General features: G+C 34.8%; 1 pseudogene; it reads left to right on the top strand.

The window, feature by feature from the left end:
• Window positions 1-569: 569 nt before the first annotated feature.
• Window positions 570-1657, top strand: LOC110598235 (receptor-binding cancer antigen expressed on SiSo cells pseudogene; annotated as a pseudogene).
• Window positions 1658-17342: the final 15685 nt, after the last annotated feature.

Raw genomic sequence — 17342 nt, 5'->3', positions numbered from 1 at the left:
TATATTATATTTTGTAGAAATGAACAAACAAGGTCTCTGGCCTTGAGCTGGGCTTCACAGAGAAGTCTACAATTTTAAGATAAGTTACCACTTGGGCTCCATGGTAACAGCTGGCAGGAGGAGGAAAGAGGGGGAGAAAAAGCTCTCCCCTTTTTAGGTGTTGCCCTTGAAGGGTTAACTTGCCCAAAACAGTGAAAGAAAAAGCTGCTTTTATGTGAACTTCTGCAGACTGTGAACCTTTGAGCCCCTCCCCTTACATGCTGAGTATAAAACTCTAATGAAACTACCTGAACTCAGGGTTCAGGGGATTGATTGATTACAGCAAAAGCTGTGCCCTCTGAACCTGGCTGCAGCCAAATAAAACTGTTTCCTGCTATCTTTGGTGTCTTGCCACGTCTGTCCCTACAACAAGCCCACCAGGCACCCTCCTCCAGCACCTTAGAATGTTTCACATAATGCAGTACAGAAGGCATGTAGCTGTGTAATATGAAAACACTCATGTTCTTCTTATCTGTGCAGTGAGTATGATTTTTTCCCCCATCAACCAATTTTAGGTTTTGATTCCCACCATGGCCATCACTCAGTTTGGGGTATTTAAGGTTTATACCTGTCTAGCAACAGTATTTTTTTTCCTAAAGAGATTAATATGCAAATGGCAGAGGAAGGATATTATGTGGAGACCAAATACTTTTTGCCATCTATGGTTAGTTGTTAAGCAGATTCGAAAGAGTAGGCTTGTAAAGCTTGAAGGAGGGAACGTGGCAATCAAACAGAATACTTTGGAACAAATAGGACCTTACTATTTTAAAGACATGACATCAAGTATAAGGGAAACTCAGAAAATCATTATTAAGAAAACTATTAAATTTGGGCATCCCCAATAGTAGCACAGGTTTTTTGTATAAATTAGCAGCTACAAAGATATGCCTGTTTGCTTTAGTCAGCTTTTACACTGCTGTGACAAAAGACCTGACGAGAATAATTTTAAGGAGGACATGTTTATTCAGGGGCTCATGGTTTCAGAAGTTTCAGTCCACAAATGGCTGACTCCATTCCTTTGGGCTGAAGATGAGGCAGAATATCTCAGTGGAAGTGTGTGATAGAGAAAAACAGCTGGGAACTTGGCACCAGGAAGGAGAGAGAGCTCAGCTCACACAATATATATATCCCAAAGGCGTACCCCCAGGGACCCACCTCCTCCAGCCATGCCCTACCTGCCTGTAGTTACCACCCAGTTAATCCCTATCAGGGGATTAATGCCTGATTAGATTAAGGCTCTCATAACCCAATCATTTCAACTCTAAATGTTCTTGCACCATTTCTCACATGAGCCTTTGGGGAGACATCTAAACCATCACACTTTTATTCATCAATCTTCTGAATTAGGTAACTTAGATACCTGGCAAGAAAATACCAATGCAGGGGAAGAAGAGCAACAAGACAATATAGCCTGGCAAGCAGAAGTCCTGAGGCAGCAGAAAATAACAGAGAAAAGAAAACAGCAGAATCACAAAGAAAGAAAGTGGAAAAGGAAGGTCAGAGGCTAATGAAGAGGGAGCAAAACAAAATTCTTATGAGACTTTCAAAACAAATATTCTCCAAATGTCACGATGCCAAGAGAAATCTGAACTCTATAAAGTACACACTATTCGTATAGATCAGAGAGTATTTTTAGAATGCAAACACAGTGCTTAATTCAGAGCATTCATCAGAACATCCAGGACACCAGGGTTCTCCCAAAGTACCTTTAATGAGTGAGATTGAAAAGCACAAAAGACTTATGAGACATTTTCTCCAACGTGCTCCAAATATAAGATAATTATTTGCTATAGAGAAATTACTACCAATGGAATAGAGCAATACTTCTCAAGCTTGTGTTTCAAGCTAAATAAATGGGTGTAATTAACTTATGATTGCAAAGAATTTTGCCATTATTCTATCCTTAAATATGCATAGTTGTGAATTAAATAATTTTAATATTCTTTGATTCTATTGTTATCTGACCTAAATTAGACAAATTCTAGGGCTTCAACTTATTTTTATTATCAAAATATGGTGCTGGCATACATTTTCTCTCTTTGAATTTGTGTTGTTTATGTTTAATGAAGCATTAAGGAATTTGATGACTTGGTCTTTTAAGAAAGTTATGTTAAATGTAAGAATTTTATTTATCATGAAAACTAGTTAAGTATAAATTGAGATGTGTTAGCCACAGACTGGGATCCTAATTAGAATAAGATGTACTCTATGTTTGTACAAATGTGTCAAAATTGACTCTACTGTCACATATAACTAAAAAGAACTAATAAAATGTTCATGGTGATATGTCAACAGCAAATAAATGAAAATAAATCGAGATATTTTTACTAGTACACAAAAAGAAGTCTAGTAATTTTAAGGAAAAAACTTCTAGGCATAATGTTGAAATTTGGGGGAATTATTGTTTAAAAAGCATCAAGGAAATTTTCACAAAAAGACAATTGCACTTTAGATGAGAAGTGGGTTAATGTTAATGAGGCAGGAGGAAAAAGATCATTGAAAACTTCACTGTAGAAAGTACTACTTTCCAGGATTTATTATTGAGGCTTCACATGCCAACTCACAATGCACTATCTTGACACAGATCATATAAACCTCAATAAATTTCTAAAGCCTATGATACTAAAGGTTACCCAATTTTGTTACAGGGCAATTTCAAAGGTGAGTGGGATTTTTTTTTTCCCTCAATACAAAATAGTGAACCAATTGTTCAAAAGCCTTAACTAACCTAGCCCATATGGAGAAACAGTCAGAATAGAACATAGATTTTTAGGAATTTAAAAAATAAAAAGAAAATGGGTTCCAACCAAGAATCGTGTATCCAGCGAAATTAAGCTTCAGAATGGAAGATGAAATTAAAACATTCCATGATAAACAAAAGTTAAAAGAATTTTCAGCTAGAAAACCATCTCTTCAAAAAATCCTTGGCAAAACACTACAGGAAGAGGAAATGGAAAACAACAATGAAAACCAACAGTGGGAGGTAGGACAGTAAAGGGGGGAAAATAATCAAAGAGGAAAACAAATCAGGTTTAGCAGCATTAATAAACAAATATGGCTGGAAGAACAAACCATATCTCAATAATAACCCTAAATGTTAATGGCTTAAACTCACCAATTAAGAGACACAGGCTAGTTGAATGGATCACAAAACAAGACCCAACAATATGCTGCCTACAGGAGATGCATTTGATAGGAAAAGATATACATAGAGTGAAGGTGAAAGGTTGGGAAAAATCATATCACTCATATGGACTGCAGAAACAAGCAGGAGTGTCCATACTCATATCAAATAAAATAGATTTCAAACCAAAGTTAATCAAAAGGGATAAAGAGGGACACTACATACTGCTCAAGGGAACCATACACCAACAAGACATAACAATCTTAAATATATATGCCCCAAACAATGGTGCTGCTGTGTTCATCAAGCAAACTCTTCTCAAGTTCAAGAGTCTAATAGACCACCATACAATAATCATGGGAGATTTCAACACACCTCTATCACCACTGGACAGATCTTCCAAACAAAAGTTGAATAAGGAAACTATAGAACTCAATAACACAATTAACAACCTAGACTTAATTTACATATATAGAATATACCACCCAACATCAAGCAGCTACACTTTTTTCTCAGCAGCACATGGATCCTTCTCAAAAATAGATCATATATTATGTCACAGGGCAACTCTTAGACAATATAAAGGAGTAGAGATAATACCATGCATCTTATCTGATCATAATGGAATGAAACTAAAAATCAACGATAAAAGAAGCAAGGAAAAATCATGCATCACTTGGAGAATGAACAATAGGTTACTGAATGATCAATGGGTTTTAGAAGACATCAAAGAGGAAATTAAAAAATTCTTAGAGTTTAATGAAAACACAGACACAACATATCGGAATCTATGGGACACATTGAAAGCAGTTCTAAGAGGAAAATTCATTGCTTGGAGTTCATTCCTTAAAAAAAGAAAAAACCAACAAATAAATGATCTCATACTTCATCTCAAAATCCTAGAAAAAGAAGAGCAAAACAACAGCAAAAGAAGTAGAAGGCAAGAAATAATTAAAATCAGAGCTGAAATTAATGAAATCGAAACAAAAGAAACAATTGAAAAAATTGACAAAACGAAAAGTTGGTTCTTTGAAAAGATAAATAAAATTGACAGACCCTTAGCCATGCTAGCGAAGAGAAGAAGAGAGAGAACTCAAATTACTAGCATACGGGATGAAAAAGGCAAGATCACGACAGACACTTCAGAAATACAGAAGATAATCAGAAATTATTTTGAATCCTTATACTCCAATAAAATAGAAGATAGTGAAGGCATAGATAAATTTCTTAAGTCATATAATCTGCCCAGATTGAGTCAGGAGGATATAGACAACCTAAACAGACCAATATCAATTGAGGAAATAGAAGAAACCATCAAAAGATTACCATCTAAGAAAAGCCCAGGACCGGATGGGTATACAGCAGAGTTTTACAAAACCTTTAAAGAGGAACTAATACCAATACTTTTCAAGCTATTTCAGGAAATAGAAAAAGAGAGAGAACTTCCAAATTCATTCTACGAGGCCAACATCACCCTGATTCCGAAACCAGACAAAGACACTTCAAAGAAAGAAAACTACAGACCAATATCTCTAATGAACCTAGATGCAAAAATCCTCAATAAAATTCTGGCGAATCGGATACAAAAACATATCAAAAAAATTGTGCACCATGATCAAGTAGGATTCATCCCTGGTATGCAAGGCTGGTTCAATATACGGAAATCAATAAATGTTATTCACCACATCAATAGACTTAAAAATAAGAACCATATGATCATCTCGATAGATGCGGAAAAAGCATTCAACAAAGTACAGCATCCTTTTATGTTCAAAACTCTCGAAAAACTAGGGATAACAGGAATATACCTCAACATTGTAAAAGCAATTTATGCTAAGCCTCAGGCTAGCATCATTCTGAATGGAGAAAAATTGAAGGCATTCTCTCTAAAATCTGGAACAAGACAGGGATGCCCTCTCTCACCACTGCTGTTCAACATAGTTCTCGAAACACTGGCCAGAGCAATTAGACAGACGAAAGAAATTAAAGGCATAAAAATAGGAAAAGAAGAACTTAAATTATCACTATTTGCAGATGACATGATTCTATACCTAGCAGACCCAAAAGGGTCTACAAAGAAACTATTAGAGCTAATAAATGAATTCAGCAAAATGGCAGGTTATAAAATCAACACGCATAAATCAAAGGCATTCCTGTATATCAGCGACAAATCCTCTGAAATGGAAACAAGGACAACCACTCCGTTCACAATATCCTCAAAAAGAATAAAATACTTGGGAATCAACCTAACAAAAGAGGTGAAAGACTTATACAATGAAAACTACAGAACCCTAAAGAGAGAAATTGAAGAAGACCTTAGAAGATGGAAAAATATACCCTGTTCATGGATAGGCAGAACTAACATCATCAAAATGGCGATATTACCAAAAGTTCTCTATAGGTTTAATGCAATGCCAATCAAAATCCCAACGGCATTTCTTGTAGAAATAGAGAAAGCAATCATGAAATTCATATGGAAGAATAAAAGACCCAGAATAGCAAAAACAATACTAAGCAGGAAGTGTGAATCAGGTGGTATAGCGATACCAGATTTCAAACTATACTACAGAGCAATAGTAACAAAAACAGCATGGTACTGGTACCAAAACAGGCGGGTGGACCAATGGTACAGAATAGAGGACACAGAAACCAACCCACAAAACTACAACTTTCTTATATTTGATAAAGGGGCTAAAAGCATGCAATGGAGGAAGGATAGCCTCTTCAACAAATGGTACTGGGAAAGCTGGAAATCCATATGCAACAAAATGAAACTGAATCCCTTTCTCTCGCCATGCAAAAAAGTTAACTCAAAATGGATCAAGGAGCTTGATATCAAATCAGAGACACGGCATCTGATAGAAGAGAAAGTTGGCTACGACCTACATGCTGTGGGGTCGGGCTCCAAATTCCTCAACAGGACACCCATAGCACAAGAGTTAACATCTAGAATCAACAAATGGGACTTACTCAAACTAAAAAGTTTTTTCTCAGCAAAAGAAACAATAAGAGAGGTAAATAGGGAGCCTACATCATGGGAACAAATCTTTACTCCTCACACTTCAGATAGAGCCCTAATATCCAGAGTATATAAAGAACTCAGAAAATTAGACAATAAGATAACAAATAACCCCATCAACAAATGGGCCAAGGACTTGAACAGACACTTCTCAGAGGAGGACATACAATCAATCAACACGTACATGAAAAAATGCTCACCATCTCTAGCAGTCAGAGAAATGCAAATCAAAACCACCCTAAGATACCATCTCACTCCAGTAAGATTGGCAGCCATTAAGAAGTCAAACAACAATAAGTGCTGGCGAGGATGTGGGGAAAAGGGTACACTTGTACATTGTTGGTGGGACTGCAAATTGGTGCAGCCAATTTGGAAAGCAGTATGGAGATTTCTTGGAAAGCTGGGAATGGAACCACCATTTGATCCAGCTATCCCCCTTCTCGGTCTATTCCCTAAAAACCTAAAAAGAGCATGCTACAGGGACACTGCTACATCGATGTTCATAGCAGCACAATTCACAATAGCAAGACTGTGGAACCAACCTAGATGCCCTTCAATAGACGAATGGATAAAAAAAATGTGGCATTTATACACAATGGAGTATTACTCTGCATTAAGAAATGACAAAATCATAGAATTTGGAGGGAAATGGATGGCATTAGAGCAGATTATGCTAAGCGAAGCTAGCCAAGCCCTAAAAAACAAATGCCAAATGTCTTCTTTGATATAAGGAGAGTAACTAAGAACAGACTAGGGAAGAAGAGCACGAGAAGAAGACCATCATTAAACAAGGAGGAGAGGTGGGAGGGAAAGGGAGAGAGAAGGGAAATTGCATGGAAATGGAAGGAGACCCTCAGGGTTATACAAAATTACATACTAGAGGAAGTGAGGGGAAAGGGAAAAATAATACAAGGGGGAGGAATGAATTACAGTAGTGGGGGTAGAGAGAGAAGAGGGGAGGGGAGGGGAGGGGAGGGGGGATAGTAGAGGATAGGAAAGACAGCAGAATACAACAGACACTAGAATGGCAATATGTAAATCAATGGAAGTGTAACTGATGAGATTCTGCAAGCTGTATACGGGCTAAAATGGGAGTTCATAACTCACTTGAATCAAAATGTGAAATATGATATATCAAGAACTATGTAATGTTTTGAACAACCAACAATAAAATAAAAAAAGAAAAAATAATAATATTGACTTCATAATAATGTAAACTATATTTTCCCCTGGATTTGGTCAATGTTGCAATGCTCCAAAATTTCCACCTATTAAAAAATAATATACATTTAAAAAAAAATAGTTGGCGCTATTGTATATTTATTGTGTTTTTGTTGTTTGTCGCATTTGCCTTATTTTTACACAGCAATTTTAATGAACTTACAGATGAGCTCTTGGAAACAGCATTTTATTTACAACATCAAATAATAATTAAAAGGAAATGGTTTATGATGTTATAATCTATAGGATATGGTTTATAATGTCTTGGCCTAATTGTCATCCAGGAAGCAATGAGATACTCAATAGAATGTAGTAAATATGAATTTTAGGACAAAAAACAATGCAAGTATGTCAGAAATGTAACAATTTAATTTTCATCAAGCCCTACTTCCTATGATATTCCATTGAATATCATAAACTCTGTATAGTAAACACATTGTTATCCCCTTTTAGTAGGAAAGAGATGTTTCACAAGTTCTTCCATGAAAAAAAAATGTTCTGATTTGCAAAGTTCACTGATTTCCAGGGGACAAACACTGCCACCCTTGAGAAATGACATGCTACTAACCTGACACTTACTTCACACGGTTTTTGGAAAACATGCAGGTAATCCAATACAAGACAGTTCTAGGACATACCACTGCTTCCTTTCCATGAAATAGGTTGAAGCGTCTAGTGCCAAAACTTGTGGGCAGGAATACAACTAAAAAAAAAAAAGAGTTGTTTTTAATCATCCATTATTAATTCACAAGTATTCTTACTTGTTCCCTAACTCAAGCACTCTCCAAGTTTGACACTTACCTAGACTCACTGGAAACTAGGATCTACTCCTATAACTCAATGGAGAAAAGGGAACTAGGGGCATGTGTTGCAGATCTATTCAGATCCCATCCTCACCCCCAGACACCTGCTGTAGGTTCATGTAGCCACTTCTCATTTTGAGACTTTGTGGTACATTTCAAGGCACAGAAATACGAAGATCAGTCATAACTTTTTTTTTTTCTTTCAGTACCAGGGATTGAACCTAAGGACACTCAACCACTGAGTTACATCCCCAGCCCTTTTTTATTTTTATTTTGAGACAGGTCCTAACTTGCTTAGGACCTACATTAAATTGATGTTGTTGTCTTTACATTTGCAATCTTCCTGCCTCAGCTTCTCTAGCTGCTGGAATTATAAACCTGCACTGCTCCACCCAGCAGTCTTGATTTCTGAATGTATATGTAAGTGAGGCACCTGGGCCTTTGTACTTGATACCCCCAGTCCATTTGAGGTTTCTGTAACCTATTTCCCCAGTCAGGACCAGTCCAACTAAAGTTGACTCAGTATGGACTCAAGGACAAGAAAGAGGGTTCTTCTCTCAGGGACACTGGTAAATAACTAATAGTGGTTTATTTCCCAGTTATTGTCTCAAAGACCAGTCATCTATGCCCCTACCCTTTATAGGAGGAGATCTTTTTACAGACAATATGTTATTCCACATTTTTATAATATATGACAGTATGAGCTGTTAATAATCTCAGGTTCTGGCATAACATTTTTTTGGTATTTCTAGCAAATTTTTATGGAACAACAAAAATATGCTATTAATAAGTGGGATGGGTGCAAATATACAAACAGATTAAGGAAAATTTTCAGTTAATATGAAAATATTATTCAAATCATATATCTGTGTTTCAGCAAAAGCTTAACTCATATGCATATACATTCCTTTGATAATTCAATTTCTAAACTTTTACCAAAAGAAATCATTCAAAATATACATAAGAGTGATTATCACAGTATTATTTTATCATTGTGAGAAACTACAAAAATAATTATATCAAAATTTAGTAGCATCTGTTCAATGCAACTATTAAATGCAGTTATAGGATAATACCTTATCACAGGAAAGATGTTATAATTCATGGGTTAGTAAAAAATTAAAATATAACATATTTTAAAGAAATAACTTTCAAGTACATAAATGTGTATTTTAATAGTGTTCATATGTGAATAATGGTTTTCCAAAGGTTTTTATTTCTTATATGTATATTATTACTTCCAATCATAAGAAGACAGGAAAATAAAAAAGAAGACTGTTTTCCAGAGGCAGTGATGTATATTCTCTAATTTAATTATCAAATTTACTATGTACCCTCAAGTTTGTATCAGTAATGGCTTTTCCTATGATAAATTTAAAGCTTTAAAGAAAGTAATTTAATCCATTCAAAATGACAGAATCGGGTCTGTCATGGATCAGAAGCCAAAGTCAATGCTTTTTCTAACCCCATGTTTATATGAGCAAGTATCAATCAGTATGAATCACCAGGGCCACCTACATAGTTCTGTAAGTGGCAAGAACTAAACAGCTAATGCTAACACTCCATGAATACCTAAAGCAGATGCACCATCAATAAAATTTCTCAATCATTTGAATTCCCCTTAGCAGATAAACCAACGTTGGGGAAAATTGCTGAATAGAATGGAAAACTTTGGCGTACATAATGACTTCATTGTACTATTTATGTTTTTATAATAGTCTCCATAATAATTAAAAAACATTTTTATGACTAACTGCACAATAAGAAAAAGAAAAGTGAAGCAATTACACAGATAGACATAGTCAGCATTGCTTTTGATTGAATTATATGGCAGTTTTATGTAAAGTTTACTTTCAGCCATCTAATGTACCTAAAAAAATTGGATATTGGCCCTCCTCTGCCTCTGAGCATTCACTACTTTGTTGTATTTTAAAAGTCTTACATCTCATTCATCTAAAATATTACCCATGTAAATGTTAAGGAGAAGTAAAGCAAAACAGCAAAAAGAATTAATATACTGTAAAAACACAACCACTGATCTTATTTCATTTATTCATTCTGCAAACATGCCCTGCTTCATGCAGGCATCGGGTACAACAGGACATACAAATTCCTACCTTCAGGAGCCTTTGTTCTTGTGATACTCTCATCAATGTCATCATAATTGATTTCTCCCACATTAGAAAGGAATTTCCTCATCCTATCACGTTTTTAAAATATTTCACAATTGTTCTTTGTGCTGTTTATGTGACTAATACTCCAGGTTGACAGAAAATCACTACCAAGTTTCATTTTGCGTCTTCTCTCATCCTCTAAGCAGAAGTCTGTTTACTACAGCTTTCAAAATGTGTCACACCTGCGGCTCTCACTTGAAAGAAAGCACATGAAAGCCTGGAGACTTCATTCCTGGAGATATCTAGCAGAGAAAGACTGATCAAACCAAGGACATGCCAATGGCAGAGGACAAAATCAAGCTACAAGGTGGAGCCTACCTCAAGCATTTTCATGTCTCCAGAGATCTTAAATCAGAATATCACTGCTAGAAAGACTCATGCTTCTGGGAATATTACAATTAAATAATTTTTCACTTTTTCCATTTTCTTTTCTCTATTAGTCTGAATATCTATTCTAATACCATGGGACTGTATTTGTCAAAGAGATAAGCAACAGTGTCATTCAGAAGGAGAATATGAGATTTCTTTTTTAAAAAATAAGTTAAATTTAAGAGAGCTGTTTTATTCTTTAAAAAAAAGAGTATGACCCAGTTATTACTGGATAACACTTATGCATTTCTATAATTAAAAAGAAAGAGTATAAATTAGACTTCTGATGATCTATTAAACATATTTTATTTCAATGCATATACATTTGTCCTTAGGTACATGAACAAATCAACATGCTGAAGTGTGCTTGTACATGGTGAATTCTTCATTTTCCTTAACTTCTAGAACAGTCATTTTTCTCCACTACTTAGTTACTAGCACCAAAAGAAGAGGTCTGGGTATCAAAGTAGAGGACAGGTTATATAATCAGCAAATCATGAAAACTATGCTACATTTGTTTCATAGACTCTTGCAGGTTATTTTTATTTGTTCTAATTAATTATACATAACAGTAGAATGAACTTTGCAACATCATATATAAATGGAGTATAATTTCTCATCCTTCTAGTTGTATATGGTGTAGAATCACATTAGTCATGTAATCATATATGTACAAAGGGTAATAATGTCAGATCCATTCTACTATTCTTCCTATCCCATTACCCCTTCATCCCTTCACTCCCTCTTACCTACCCCAAAGTGACTCTATTTTTCCCTAGCCCCCACCCCTTATGGAGAATTAGCATCCATATATCAGAGAAAACATTCAGCCTTCGGTTTGGGGGATTGGCTTATTTCGTAGCATGATAAGGAGCACAGATGTACCAAGTCTCTAAAACTCCCTTTCAAATAAACACTTTCTTAATTTCATACATATTGGGAGAAGAGAAATTGTTTTAATCACATCATATTTTACTCCCTGATCCAGTGAGAAATAATACATACTATGAAACCATTTTCTGCTTCAATTCTGTATTAGCAAACTGGGAGAAATCCCTTTGAACAGATTAAGAGTCTTTAAACTCACATAAAGCCAGTCTGACCTGCCCAGAAACAATAACTTCGAGTTATGCTTTTCTTTTTCTTCCACAATGATCAATTTCTTGTCTTCTAAAATAATAGGCAATCTGTCTATAATTTTAAAGTTCATTTATATTTTATTTGTATACCTCATTTACTAATTTTTAAAAGTCTTTTCATTCATCATTCTTTTTCCTAAGATTTTTTAGCTTCTGTTCTTCCCCCCACCTCCACCCCATGTTTTACTGTAATAGAAGTTTTATGACTTCTTTGAATAAACCTTATTTGGAATACATTAGGCTTTATTGAATCACCAAAAGCACATAATTTGGTAAGATGACAGAGCTAGATATCATTTACTGCATCTTAGATTTTTATATACCTTGTTAGTGTTATTACCACCAGCTCATAATTATACAAAAACTGAATACAGAATTCATGGAACTAGAAATTCCCAAATTAAGTCCCAAAACTTTATTTAATCCAACATGTCCAATCTTCTTCTAATCTTTTTTTTAAAATATTTATATTTTAGTTGTAGGTGAATACAATATCTTTATTTTATTTATTTTTATATGGTACTGAGGATGGAACCCAGGGTCTTGGATGTGCTAGATGAGCACTCTACCCCTGAGCCACAACCCCAGCCCCCTTCTTCTAATCTTACAGAGAATCTGATAATTAGCAAAACTGACTGAAATTGTACTTCATCTCACTTCTGGCAGAAAATGAACTAAAGATTGGTAGTGATCAGGGTTCAAATAGCAGTTTAGATAGGAGTTGTATCAAAGTAAACTGAGATGCAAGACATCAACATTAAGTCAATTTTCAGGTTTGGATCTAGAATGTCATCATAAAGCTTATGTGTTGAAACATGGTCCACAGTGTGTCAAGGTTCAAAGGTGAAGCTTTTGGGAAATTAGATCATGTAGGCTATAATCTCATTTGGTGATTAATAATTTAAGAGGACTACTAGGTGGTAACTGTAGACACATGGGGTGTGGCTAGAAGAAGCAAGTCACTGGGGCATGCCTCTGAAGGGTTGATGTTCTCCCCTTCCCTTTCCTTTCTCTTCCCCTGACACTTTCCTTCCATGTTGCCATGGACTGAACCACTTTCCTTCACCATGTTCTTTCTTTAGAATGTTCTGTTTCACCTTGGATTCAGAGCACCCAGAACAATGGAGTCAGCCAACCATGGATTTTAAAATTGTCAGCCAAAATAAACTTTTCTTCTCTAAGTTCTTCTTGTTGGGATTTGTGGTCACATCAATGAAAATCTGACTAACAGTAATATACCAGGATTCTGAGATCAGTAAAACCAAAAAAAAAAAAAAGTGGGTAAAACAAGAGAAGGGCAGGATGCTGCTCCAATACTGGCAGCTTTATCAGGCCCAGATAACCTATAATGTTAATCAAGAGCTCCCATCTCAAGTCCTGAGTAAAGAAAATGAAGTCTTTCGGTGGTTGAAAAGGGAGTAAGAACAGAACAAGGATTAGTAAACTGCTATACAATCACAAAAACTATAGTCAAAGCTTAGCCCACCAAGCGCTGCCTAAATTCAGCATTAGGAAGATAAGCAAGCAAGAGGGGCACATGCAGGGAATCTTCTAAAAATGCCGTTGAATTTCTGCTGCCATTTAAGCCTGTGAAAATTGGGCATTTCATCTAACCTTCTATCTAGGCCCTTGCTAATTTCACAGAAGGCATTGTGCCAAAAGTATGGAAGAAAGTTAGAAATGCTCTAGAACTGGACTCAGCACTCCAAATTCCCTGTGTCCAACTCAAAGGTGGATCCCTCTGTAGGCAGAAATTCTTTGGAGGCCTAAGCTTCTTAGACTGTGTATTCTGTGGTTTGTTCTAGAGACAGAACCAAGTCAAGAGTAATTATTGTTACAACCCATATCCTAAAAATAATTGAGGTCTTTACAATTTTTTTAAATAACAGAATTCATTATCCCACTGTTATAGAGACCAAAAATCTGAAATTAGAGTGTTGCCTTGACTAATTCCTTTTGGGGGCTCTAAGGGAGAATCTGTTTTATACCCCTTTCCTAACTTGTGGTGGCTTTTGACATCCTTGGTGCTCCTCAGCTTGTAGATGCTTCGATCTCATCCATATTTTTATGCAGACATCTTTGCCTCTGTGTCTCTTCCCTTTCTGTCTTTAATAGGGACAGTTATCACACCTTTCATTAGGCTGACTGTAATCAAGAGTGTTCTTATTTGAAAGCCTTGCCTTACTGCATATGCAAAGACTCCCTGTCTAAATAAAATCAAGTTCATAATATCAGGGTTTAATATTTGGAAGCATTTTGGGAAGGGGAGACATAATTCAACCCAGTACACTTTGCTAAGGGTATATTTACAATCTTTAAAATATATATTTAAAAAATCCTTATGCTAAGCAAAAAGCACGCATCAGGTAATAAGACATTAGGAGCAATAAAACCAGGAACTCTAATTTGAAACAAACTATGGTAAATTAGGAATTAATTATATTTGAGCCAAAGCAGAGGAGAATCACATTAAGAATGGATCCTTTGGGGTAATTAGGTAGTTTATAGCTGGTTGATTTTTTCCTCCAATTAGGGCATGAATTAGCAGTAGTGGAAGACTGGCTAAAATCTATACTAGGTACACAAAGAAAAGTAAATAAATAAAATTAATTATATAACTAAAAATGAAAATAAAGCCAGGTGCGGTAGAGCACACCTATATTCCTAGCTACTTGGGAGACTAAGGCCAGCCTGGGCAACTTAGTGAGACCCTCTCTCAAAATAAAAAACAAAAAAGGACTGGGAATTTAGCTCAGTGGTGCAGCTTCCCTGAGTTCAATCCCCAGTACCTCAAAAAAGCTTGGGGGAGATAAAAAATTTAATAAGTAAATTATGTTTATATTACCTTGCAGTTTTGCTTATTATTAGTTTTTCAGAATTTGCATAGGAGATCTCAACCAAAAGAGATGGATGATTTCAAGGTAGAAGGAGAGACAGGAGCCAAATAAAATGCCAAGGACTATTTTGATAATCATCATGAAATTTTTAAAAATATAGGGAGAAAAATATTATCATAGACCCTTAAAACTTAAGCAAATACCATGTATCCAGTAGCATTTCAAGGATCACAGTAAGTAAATTCCATATCATGACACTTTTATTTATTTTTAGAGTTTAAAGGTATTCACATTGTGACAAATATTACCTTTGCTCTGAGGAGGAAAAAAAAATCAGTACAGGCTGTGCTCAGAATATTAGAAGGCCTGTGAGTAGTTTTGAATACAGATATATTTGGATCTATTCATTAACTCTGAATGTAATACCCAACCAGGGGAGTTGGATGGCTTCCAACAGTTGCAATGAGAAACATGACAACCAAAATGCAATATGCTTTACAGAATTCCTCTCTTCTTCTTTTTTTTACTTGCTTCCTCCTTCAGATACATTTTGAAATCAGCAGTTATTCATTGTAATGTGTATTTCTCATCTCTATCAAGGACAAAATGTTTTACTTATTTTTATAAGATATTCTCACAGAAATATTTAGTAAGTTTTTATGGCATACAGTAATTTAATTTAGTTCTTAAGAGTAATGTTTAAAATGAAAATACCAGTTAATATTTTTATTAAAATCATCTGATTAAATATAAAACATGGAAATAAAAAACAAATATATGTTTATCATTTTTTTTCAATATATATGATACAAAAATATGGAATAAATATATTTCCATGAACTTCTGAAGTATTCAGAATACATAAAGGAAGACATAATCAAGTCAATATAATTTACTCTAGTCTTTTAGGCCAGATGTTATATAAGCTATAGGAAAATCAAAGTTTAAGAAAGTTATTATTTAAAGTGCTTAATCTATATATATATTATAACAAATGAGATAGTTGTTTTCAAAGGTTTAAAAATGCAGTTGGGTACAGTGATACACACCTATTATCCTGGCTGAGGAGCTGAGGTAGGAATATCACAAGTTCAAGGCCAACCTGGGCAACTTAGCAAGACCCTGTCAGAAAAAATTAAAAGAGCCAAGTACACAGCTCAGTGGCAGAATTCTTGACTAGCATGTAAAAGGCCCTGGGTTGAATTTCCAGTTATATATACATATTTTCATAAGTATTTAAAATGCCAATTTTCTTCCAATTTTTAATTCATAAAGAAAATATGTTATGCAATTTCCATGACTATCTTCTTCTTATGCTGTTACAGGGAAAGAAAAAAAAATCAGTTTGAGCTAGCAATTTTTAACTTTAATTCCTTTTAACTTCAGGACCATTGCTCCTTTTAAGAATCTTACTAATCTCTAAATTTTCTACCCATGATATAGTTCTCCATAAATATTCAAATACACATAACCAACCAACTTTTCTATGTAATTTTGGCAAGTCCCCAATTGTAATGAATGCCAGAAGCTAGACTAAGAACCTCTAACCTTGGAATATGCTAAGGAATATTCTAAACTTTGGAAAAGAAGCAGAGAATTAACCAAGATGGAGGCAGAAGGTTTTTAGATCAATTCTTTATTTTTCCAGTGTTCAGAATATTCTCTAACACAAAATAAATAATTTTTGAAGGAATAAATTGTTCTATGAACTTCTGAGTGTATTCAGGGTATAGAAGCAGTTCTGTACAGAGGAAATTTATATAAGATTTTGATCTAGAGGATATAATTTTAAATCCCTTCTTAAATTTCACTGTGGTTTTTGGTAGATTAAATTCTCCGAGTTTCAATTTTCTCATCTATAAAATAAGAATACTAAAATCTGTCCCCAGTTATTATAATTAGTAAGAAGTTTCAGTGTCCTATTATACAATAAGGTAATAAATGTACTGTAAACTTCAAAAAGTTAAAAGAAAGAAATTTGGATGTTTTCACCATAAATAATAACAGCTTGAAGAGATAGCTATGTTTACATTGACTTAAGCATCACACAATATTTACATATAACACCATCACAAAAACATTCCATAAATGTTTTTGCTTTTGTTTCAGTTGAAAAACTAAATTTTTTAAGAAGTGACAAGCAGGTGAGAACTTGTTTGATATATTTCAGTGGGTTTGGCTCAAATCGTTGGAAGTTAGGTTCCTAAAATTTCTGGTGAGAGAATTTCAGGATAATAAATAACTAGGCATTCATATATTTGAAACTTACCAAGATTTGTGTTAAGTTCAGAGAGTCAGTTGGATTCTCACATTTGAGTAGGATAAGCTGATTTTAAGATCTGATCATTGAATAAACAAAGTGCAAGTTCTATTTTTGCTAACATGTATACGCTAAGGCAAAAGTTCTTTGTAAAGCAATACATATTTTCAAAGGATTAAATTTGTTAGATATACAGAAAGCCCTGAACTGTTACTCAGAAGTTAATAAGCTTCATGAGACAAAAAGGGAGAAAAAAAAACAAAACAGGACTGATGAGATGCATTTCCCACACTAGTCAATCTACAAACAAAGAGAAATGAAGTCTAATAAGAAATGGTCTGTTGTAGCAGAATGGAG

The sequence above is a fragment of the Ictidomys tridecemlineatus genome, chromosome 1 (assembly GCF_052094955.1).
Source record: "Ictidomys tridecemlineatus isolate mIctTri1 chromosome 1, mIctTri1.hap1, whole genome shotgun sequence".
NCBI lineage: Eukaryota > Metazoa > Chordata > Mammalia > Rodentia > Sciuridae > Ictidomys > Ictidomys tridecemlineatus.
The sequence above is the reverse complement of the archived record's forward strand: the minus strand, read 5'-3'. Positions and strand labels throughout refer to the sequence as shown.